Below are 10,277 nucleotides of genomic sequence, written 5' to 3'. Positions count from 1 at the left end.
CCTCCCCATGAGAAATTTGGGTGATTCCTCCAACCTGCATTATAAGTGTTACTGTAAGGATTATTTTGAGGTTAAGGATTATTACCCATATAGTTCAATTACTCGTTCTTCATGTTGGGGCCGTAGGGTGGGTATTCTGAATTGCTCATTCGACCTCCACTTGCATCGCACTGCATTACTAGATGTACCTATGTAGAATTAAATAAATCATTAATCTTTTTATTTAAGAGTTCTACCTAATTTGATAGCATAGTAACCGAGTCAACGTTAAAAATGTCGGCTGCCTTAGTTGGCTTTGTCCTCATAACTTGCCACTGATAATTGTTCAGTGACATCTCCTTTATAAACTCATAAGCATCTTTAGGTGTCTTATTATTGATGGTTCCACTGGCAGCTGCATCGATTATTTGCCTAGTTGAGGGGTTCAAAACGTTGTGGAAAGTTTGAACCTGTAGCCAAATGGGTAACCCATGGTGAGGGCACCTTCTTAGTAAATCTTTGTATCTCTCCCATGCATCATAAAATGTTTCTAATTCCATCTACACAAAAGAAGAGATATCATTCCTCAATTTAGCCATTTTAGCCAGCAGAAAATATTTCAGTAAAAATTTCTCGGTCATTTATTCCCAAGTAGTAATTGACCCTCGTGGTAACGAATTTAACCACTATTTAGCCTTATTTCTTAATGAAAATGGAAATAACAGAATGCAAATGGCATCACCAGAAATTCCATTGATCTTAAAGGTGTCGCATAATTCCAAAAAATTTGCTAAATAAGAGTTTGGATTCTCGTCCTGCAAGCCATCAAACTGAACAAACTATTGTATTATTTGAATCGTGTTAGGTTTCAATTCAAAATTGTTTGTAGCAACAGCAGGTCTAACAATACTCGATTTAGTTCCTGTTAAATTAGGTTTAGCATAATCATACATAATACGAGGAGTAGGATTCTGATTTACTGGATTTGTAGCAACCACAGGAGGTAGCGGGTTATTCTGATTATCAGCCATCTCCTCGATTATAGTACGGATATCGTCCTCTCGCTCTTCTTCTATGTATTGTAGGCTTCGCCTTATTTCTCTTTGGTTTCTGCGAGCTGTGCTCTCGATCTTACTGTCAAAAAGCAAAGGTCCTGACGGGTTCCTCCTAGTCATAAACTAGAGTCACCTGTCAGAATCAAAAAGAAAGATTAGCTAAGAAAAATTAAACTAAAAACAAAAAGTAAATTGCAATAAAAGTAAAAATGGCTAAAGTAATAAAAATCAAATGTTCCTAATATCTTAGTCCCCGGCAATGGTGTCAAAAAAAACTTGATGGTCGCTAAACTAACTAAAAATTTGACTAAGGCAAGCGCACCTATCGAACAATAGTATAGTTATGGTGAGACCGGAAAGATCGTATCCACAAGGACTAAAATTACTAGTAATTATTATCTTTTTATTATTTAGCCTATAAATTAAGGGATGTTTTAAACTAAGACTACTATCTAATTTACTAAGATTACGACAGAGGTAAAAGTTGGAAAATACTATTGGAAAATCGATGGAGAAGGCAATACCCAAGGAAGAATTCACCTAGACTTCACTTATTACTATTGAGTTAGACGATTTATTCACTTGACTTAATCCGTAGAAATCCCTGATTTATGTTAATATCTCTCTCGAGACTAAAAACAACTGACTCTAGGTTGATTAATTGAAATCTATTTCTAATTACAACCCCTATTGTCTCATTAACTTGATCTATGGATTCCCTTATTAGATTTGATTCTAATCCGACAGATTTATGTTGCCCTATCTCTAGGATTGCATGTAACTCCGCTTAATTATAGAAGATATACTCTGAAATAGGGACTTTTTCCCAAATTAATATCCTGGAATATTAAGACAAGTATTAAGAACACATAATTAAGAATAAGAACAAGTATTTATCATAAAAATCAAATAGTAATAGGATCTGTCTTAGGCTTCATCTCTCTTAGGTATTTAGGGAGTTTAGTTCATGTTAATGGAAAACATCTCAAAATTTGGAAAACAAAAAAACAGAAAGAAACCTAAAGAACTTCTAGGAAATTGGATGGAAATCTTCAGTCTTGATGTAGATCCTGCTTCTGAGCTGATTCCGATTGTTGTCCTCGAGTATTTTCTGCCTTCTACTCTCCGTGCCCCCTTTAATCCTCTTTTAGGGTGTTTATATAGACTTTGGAATGCTTCAAACCCTCAAAATTGGCCTTTTCTGAGTAGAATTAGACTTGGGCTCGACAGGGACACAGCCGTGTGCCACGCCCGTGTACAAGTGCTCAGGTCATGTGCAATTCTGACTTGATTTAATGTCAACCCAGCCAAGACAAACGGGCATGTGTCCTACCCGTGTGTCACACACTGAATTAGGCCTATTTTGTCCGTTTTTGGCTCGTTTTTGGCTCGTTTCTTACTCTTTTCGCCTTCCTATGCTCACCTAAGTATAAAACATGAATTTGAAGGGTTAGGAGCATCAAATTCAATGAAACTAAGGAAAAATCATCCATAAATATACCAAGCATGGGATAAAAATATGCATATATTATGGTTTATCAAATATTTTAACGATTTTGGTTAGGATTACCTCTCCATTGGTCGCCTCCCCATCTCAAATTTGAGTGGTCTTTCGAGTTGGGATTATAAGTGTTCGATTGGGGGTTTCTACACCTATTCCAAATGTATTTCACATCCTCAGCTTGGTTCTCAAGGTATTGGCTGACTTTTCTAACTGCCTCATTCATTATGGGCCTGGTGGACATTGATTCTAACCGGTTCAACTTGTCTAAAATCTGCTACTACTTATCCTCCTCCTAGATAGCTTTAGCTGCAGATGGCCTTAGACTTTATGTAAATTTTTCGTTCGATCACTGGCAGGAATTCATAGTTATGTTTCTTATCAATTGATAGACGTCCTCATATGTTCGATTCATCAAGGCTCCCCCTACAGCTCCATCTAGTCTTGACGTCAAATTTTCATCCAACCCATTGTAGAACATATGCAACCTTAGCCATTTAGGTAGACCATGATGAGCGTATCTCTATACCAACTACTTAAACCACTACCAAGCTTTCTAAAATTGTTCTCCTTCCATCTGTTTGAAGTTGGTCATATCCCTTTTTAGTTAGGCCATCTTGCTGATAAAAAAGAACTTGTATAGAAATTTCTTCATAAGATCCTTTCATGTCATGGTTGACCCTGGTGCTTACGAGTATAACCAAGAAAAAGCATTATCGATTAAGGAGAAGAGGAACAACCAAACATGAATGACGTCATCGGTGACCCCGTTAATTTTAAACGTATAACAAAGCTAGAAAAAACCATTCTAAATGTCGATTTGGGTCCTCGGTCATCCTCCTTCTAAATTGGAGGTTGTTCTGTATCATCTGGATCATTGTCGGTTTTATTTCAAAGTTCTTTGTTGTAATTGTTAGTCTTATGATGCTTCGTTGTACTGCATCCAAGTTCGATAACACATAGCTTCTGAGTGTTCTTTCTTCTCGAGCCATGGGCAGCTCTATCAGTAGCTGATGTTGTGGTGGTGGTGGGTTTTTTTATTGGTAGATCGTCAAATAATGGATTATCTCATGGTAAATCAACTGCAATAGATGGGTAATTTTGCATCTGTTGTTGTTGTTGTTGTAAACGATTACGGTGAATGACTCTCTTTGGATCAGTAGTTGGCTCTATAAGTGGGGCCCTATTTCGAGTCATACACTGAAATCCACAAAGAAAAGAAGCAAGTTAGTGAATTGAATAAATTAATAAAAACTAAAATCGTATATATAATTTGAAAAATTTCCTAACTATCCTATTAAGCATAAAAATTTAAATTAATCTAATAAAGATGCCTCCCTGGAAACGGCGCCAACAACTTGACCGCCTCTCGATGTACTAACGTTGGAAGTGACAATACTGCTACAAAAGATAAGGATTTAAGCAGTATCTGCAAGTATGCGGGTCAGGGTTGTAAGATGATTGTACAACGAAGTTCTGGAAGTACTTCGAGGATCGTACCCAAAGGAGGCTTGATTAAATTAAAAATAATTCCTATGTTAACATGCCTAATTAGTACTCTAATTAGATTATATTATGATTATTCATAAATTTATAATAAAATGATATTTGTAATAAAAAAATAACGATTGACATAAAGTGTAAATTTATCAGATTTAAAGACAGAAGACTAACTCTTTTCCATATTCATAGTTAGCTCCTATTTTGGGTTTTATTCGATCAGCTAGTTATTAACCTAGCAGGGCCTCTCGGTCTTCCACTAACCTAATGAGTTGGAAAGCACTACTTATCTCTCGATGTCACAGTTCAAACTAGGTCAAGGTAAGGTTTTCATAACGAGCAATACTAATTTTAGTTTCATGCCTACCTTCATGATTTCCTAGGGTCGTCAATCCTAGGGTTTTAGATTCTTCCTTTCTCAACCAATTGATCTACTAAGAAAACCTACATAGACATTAATTACTCCCACATCCACTCATTAATCTCCCTACCAGATTAGTTCCCCATGGCTCTAAGATATACAATAGAATTGAATTGGAAAAAAGACATTTGCAAAATCAAAAGTAAAGTTGATAAAGATCCTGATATAGATCTAAATATTGCTACACGAATAGTAATCCATAATAAGTCTGATGGATCTAAAAACCAAGGAAAGCTAAACTACAAATGAAAGTAAAATTAAACTAAGGGAAAAATCGTCTCTAAACTGTTCTAAGCAATCATATTTATAAGCCTAGGGTTACAAGATCATCCTTGACCTAAAACAACTGACTAATCTTTGTTAAATTTTATTATGCGGATGAAAACACTCTTAGTCTATTAAGTGGCCATGTTGTGTTGGTGTCACAACACCCTCTAGCCTGTGTCATGACACTGACTGCAGTATGCATCTTTGGAATGTCTTAGGACTGCTCCTTGGGTATTCTGCTTGCTATGTTGTGGCATCCAAGCTCCGAGTTACAACATCGCGAGCAGTCCACTATCTTTTTGGAACAACCCTAACCCGTCTCCGTTGCCGGATTGGGGTTACGAAGTATTACAATGACATTTTCAAACATTTAACACTTCATAGAAACAAATTTTCAAATATAATTATAAATAATCTAAACACATTTGATTTATAGAAAACATGTACTTATGGCCTTAAATCATGGTTACGAGGCCTCAAAAATAGTTTGGGAATAATTAAGGACCAATTTGAAATAAAACAAAAAATTTACCATAAAATTGAAAATTATGAAAATAGAGGTCACACGGTCTTGTGGCTAGGCTGTGTGACATAGCTCAGACTGTGTGAACAATCAAATTTTTGACACATGACCATGTCTCAGCCCGTGTGTCCGCTTGTGTGGTTATTCAAAATAGGGTCACACAGCAATGTAGCAGATCATGTTCTCAACTGTGTGTATATTCAAAGTTAGGTCACACGGCTATGTCTCAGACCGTGTGAAACCTACACCTAAACCAACTAACACAAACAACCTTGTGGTAGCCCATGTGTCAGGCCGTGTGTTCCAAAATTAACTAAAAAACAAAGCAAATTTTACACCAATCTTGCATACCAATTCAAAACCATAACCACCCAATAAATACCTCTTAAAACACCTTCAGACAAGTCAATATGTGTCAAATAAAAACAACCTAAGTGCCTAACCAATGTGCGCTCATTGACACCATATTTCTTACATCTAACAATATGTGTAATGACTCAAATTTTTAGGTCATCGGAAAATTGAGTTTTTGGGTCTTCGATTTTGAAAATTGGATTCGTAAATATTTATTAGAAATATTTATGAAGTTAAGTGAGAGGTTAATTAGATTTTAATTAAGTAAATTTAGCTTAATCAAGGCTAATTTAGTGAAAGGACTAGACTGAATATAGTGTAAAAATTTAAGTATAAACTATAGAAAATTCAAGGGACTAAATTAGCAAATAAGCCTTAGGAGACAAGTCTTTGTATTATTTTAATTGGTACAAATGTATGTATAAATAGGCATTTACTTATTAAACAAGAAGTAATAATTATAATAATCTAATAATATATATGTTATAATAATAATAGAATAATAAAAGAATAAAGTAAATAAAAAATAAAGAAAAAGAAAGGAGAAAGGGACAAAATAGAGCAGGAAAAGAAAGAAAGAAAGAAAAAAGAAAGGAAATATAGGATTTTGATGTTTAAAGTTCAAGTGGTAAGTCAATTTGATCCATTTTTCTTGCAATTTTGATATCTATGGAATCCTAGGAAAGAATATTACTTGAGTTATGTTGAAATTTAGAAAGATATTGAATTTTTTTTATGTTGATTAAGTTGAATAAATGGAAAAATTAAGTGTTAATTTGATGGAAATTCAAGTTAGAAGTGGGAAAAGGATTAAATTGTAAAAGAAAATATGGGTCTTGCAATAATAGGGATTGAATTGAGAAGATGTTATAATTAGTATTTTATTCTAAAAATTTAAGAGTTGGAATAGTTTAAAATGATAATTGAATGAAAATATATGATTTATTTTGAAGAAAAAAATGGTTATGGTGGAAGGACTAAATTGGAATTTAAGTAAAAGATACATGGAAATACAAGAGTGTGTTATTAAATAATATATATATTGATAATTTTAAATGTTAAAATTTATGTAGCTAACGTAGCACCGGAAACATCATCGAAAAAGGGAAAGGAGAAAGTGAACGAGGATATCGAGTAAACTCGAGAAATTCGGTTTGTATTTCTATAAACTATACTTAATGATTTAATACAATGTAATTGCTATTCTTAGTAGTTAGAATGTATAATGAATGATATGATGGAAAATGTTACTGTTTCTATATTATAATGATATGATTTGAATACCTATTAACACTGTCGGGCTAGTCGGATATAATTGGCATGCCATAGGATTAGAAGTATTCAGGGATATTCTGACTGTGTGTCAATGAGACACTATATGTGTCGATTCCTGTGATTGTTCCGGATTCGTTCCAAAGAGGTACTTTGTACCTGATTATGACTGTTACTGCTACTGTTACTGTTACCCTACGGTGTATTTCGATTTCGGCCGATGAAACACTGTACATTATCCCCGGTGTGTGGGTTGGATCCGTGTATCCATCCAGGTCCGAGTTATGTTAGTAGGGGTAATTGAAAGTACTAAAGACAAAGACTGACTGCTATTGATTATGTGACTGTTATACAAGTATTGAAAGATATTGAATGATATGAAAAGTATAAAAAGAATTGTTTAAACACATTTAAGAGTTACAAGATAAAGGTAAGTGATGAAGCTAATAAGATTATGAAATAAAAGTTATACTACAATGTATATACATAACTTATTATTGTTTTAAGTATTAGTTTATAGAAATACCACTGAGTGTATACTCAGCATACAATATGTTTCCGTGCGCAGGTCTAGGTACGAAAGAAAGTTAAAGACTCAGCATCCAAGCCAATCCCGGACTCAAAGTGGTGAATACTTTTCTTTTGGTAGTATGGCATGTACCTAGGTTGTTAAGGTGTTATTTTGCATATGATAATGTATAAACATGAAAGTTGTTGAAGTATGGTATGAAATATGCATATTTTGAAAGTTAAACTTATATGAGTTTGACTAGCATGATAATGTTGTATAATTTTGATATGAATTGTGGTATAAAATTCTTCAAAGGTAATGAATGAAAAGAATGAATATTTGCTAAGTTTGAATGGCATAATGAATGATATTTGATTTAGGAACTATTAGTAAATGTTTGGGCATGAAATAGATATGTTTGGCATATGAAAATTACCTCTAAAAGGGGTGGCAAATTGGCTTAAATCAAGCCTATATGGTGCCACACGGTCAGGGGACACGGGCGTGCCTTATGGCCGTGTAAGAAACTCAGTAACCTCCTAAATATTACACGGCCTTGACACACGGGCGTGTCATTTGGCTGTGGGCTTAAGTCAGTAGCTAGCTATGTACCACACGGCTTTAGCACACAGGCGTGTCCCAAGCCACATGGGTGTGTGCTCCTATCTCCAAGGAAAAATTTCTAAAGTTGCCAGTTTAGCCCCGAATCACTTTTAAAACATATATTGGGCCCCGTAGGCCCATATTAGGGACTTTATGATGAAATTTGATAAATATTGATCTGGAATGTAAAGTGTATGACTAGGTTTTGTATAAATGTTAGTGTTTAATTCCGGTAATACCTCGTAGCCCTATTCCGGTGACGGTGTGGGGTTAGGGGGTGTTACAATATGCAATATCATCCACTAAAACTCACATATATATAGCTATATATCAATAACCATCAATTCTATTTAGCACATTAAACCATACATCAATCCAAACTACTTATAAAATACACATCCCAAACGAGTTAAACTCATAAGACAAACATATATTCATCCACATCTATAAAAAAACATTTGCAGTAGAACAAAATATAACTCAAAATTTTACATGACAACATCCAATACATGTAATCCTTCATTTAGATACTATACACCAAAATGACCATTTCTCATAACATTAACATCCTAGGTACATGCCAAAATATAAAAGAAAACATCACCAACATTGAGTTCGGGATTATCACTGGATGCTGAGTAGACAATCAAAAATAGGTACTTAACCTGCATATAAAGGAATGATCAAATAATGAATAAATTTCATTAACTCAAAGAACTACACATACACTTAATAATCCATAATTTCAAAATCCATAACATGTAATGGTTGTTACCATATAGTTTACCATAAAGTTCATCATGAACATTCCAAGATATCCCTTATTTACCAACCTTCTTCAACAGATCAGTTATACATCATCAATATGGAATCAACCTGTTATTGGCACTCAATGCCTGACAGATAAACCGTAACAAATTTTATGCCCAGCACTATCAGATAAACCGACTGTAGGTGTGTCCTGCACTAGTCGGATAAACCGACAATGGTTTTACGCCCAGTGCTAGTCGGGTAAACCACCAATATCAATGTGTGCCCAGCACTAGTTGGTTAAACCAACATTACAATGTTTCAGTGTGCCCAACACTAATCTATAAAACCTAAAAATACATACATATTTGCATAATTCCATTATTCTTCGTTTAACTACTTATCAATTATATACAATTGCAATAATATATCAAAGTAATAAACAAATTAATTAAAATGAATAAATAAACAATTAAATAAAGTTTGAGTTCAAGGACTATGAACTTACTGAAATTATTAGTTTCCAATAATTGAAGTTCATTATTCGAAAACTTTCCTCTTCCCTAGATTAATGACTGCTTTACTCATTTCTTGATCTAAATATGACAATTTAATTCAATTAATTAACTCAAAACCATAATAGTTCAACTTAAGCAATTTATCTCTTAATCATATTTATACATTTAACCTTCAACAATTGACATTTACACAAATTAGTCACATCCTTATCCAATTTCCCTAGCTAATCGAATGTACATATGATTCTCTTACAGTCCCTAAACTCTTGAAATTTATAATTTAACACCATGCTATTTAAAATTTATAACATTTAACTCCTTGAAAGCTAACACTAGTAAGAATCATTACTTAGGGTAATAAATTCTCATACCATAAAATTTAATAATTCAACCAAAATTTCCGCCACAATAAAGAATCTCAAAGTAGTCCCTAATCTTATCATATTTTATCCAATTAGTCCCTCAATTAGCTTGGTCTAGCTTCAAGGGTTCAAAAAATGCAAAATCTATTAGAAATGAAAGTATAAAACAGTTACATGAAAGGCATTCAACAACCAAAGCTTAAGTTTCCCCCTCCTATGGTGTTTTTTTGGTGAAGAAGAAACATTAGAGAAGATGACCACCTATTTTTATTTTATCAATGTTTTCTCTAATTTCCTATTTATAATTTTACCATTTAAGCATATTAAAATGACAACTAAACTAACCCATGTACATCCACTATCTTAATATTTGGTATTATTATCCACTAAGTCTTTTAAATTTTTTTTTACATTAATTAATCACATTTACTAATAACTCTCAACTTTTGCATCTATTACACTTTAGTCCTTTTTATTTAATTAGCTATTTGAACCTTAAAGTTTCACTGCCAAATTTTAATATGACATCCATAATTCCATATAATTACCAAATAATTAATATATTTTAACCCACTAGCTGGAATTATGGTTGCAAAACCTTTACTCCCGACACCACTGGAAATGGGTCGTTATACTTTTTGTCTACCAATGATGTCCTACA

At 33.6% G+C, this 10,277-nt stretch overlaps 1 non-coding gene across 1 annotated transcript; it reads left to right on the top strand.

Annotated features, from left to right (window-relative positions):
- The first annotated feature begins 465 nt into the window (after nucleotides 1-465).
- On the top strand, nucleotides 466-572 carry LOC121210338 (small nucleolar RNA R71). Its single transcript, XR_005905452.1, has one exon. It is a non-coding gene; the product is annotated as a small nucleolar RNA R71 (small nucleolar RNA).
- The last annotated feature ends 9,705 nt before the right edge of the window (nucleotides 573-10,277 follow it).

The sequence above is a fragment of the Gossypium hirsutum genome, chromosome A11, assembly GCF_007990345.1.
Source record: "Gossypium hirsutum isolate 1008001.06 chromosome A11, Gossypium_hirsutum_v2.1, whole genome shotgun sequence".
Classification (NCBI taxonomy): domain Eukaryota; kingdom Viridiplantae; phylum Streptophyta; class Magnoliopsida; order Malvales; family Malvaceae; genus Gossypium; species Gossypium hirsutum.
Note: the sequence above shows the minus strand (reverse complement) of the source record. Positions and strands in the feature narration are given on the sequence as shown.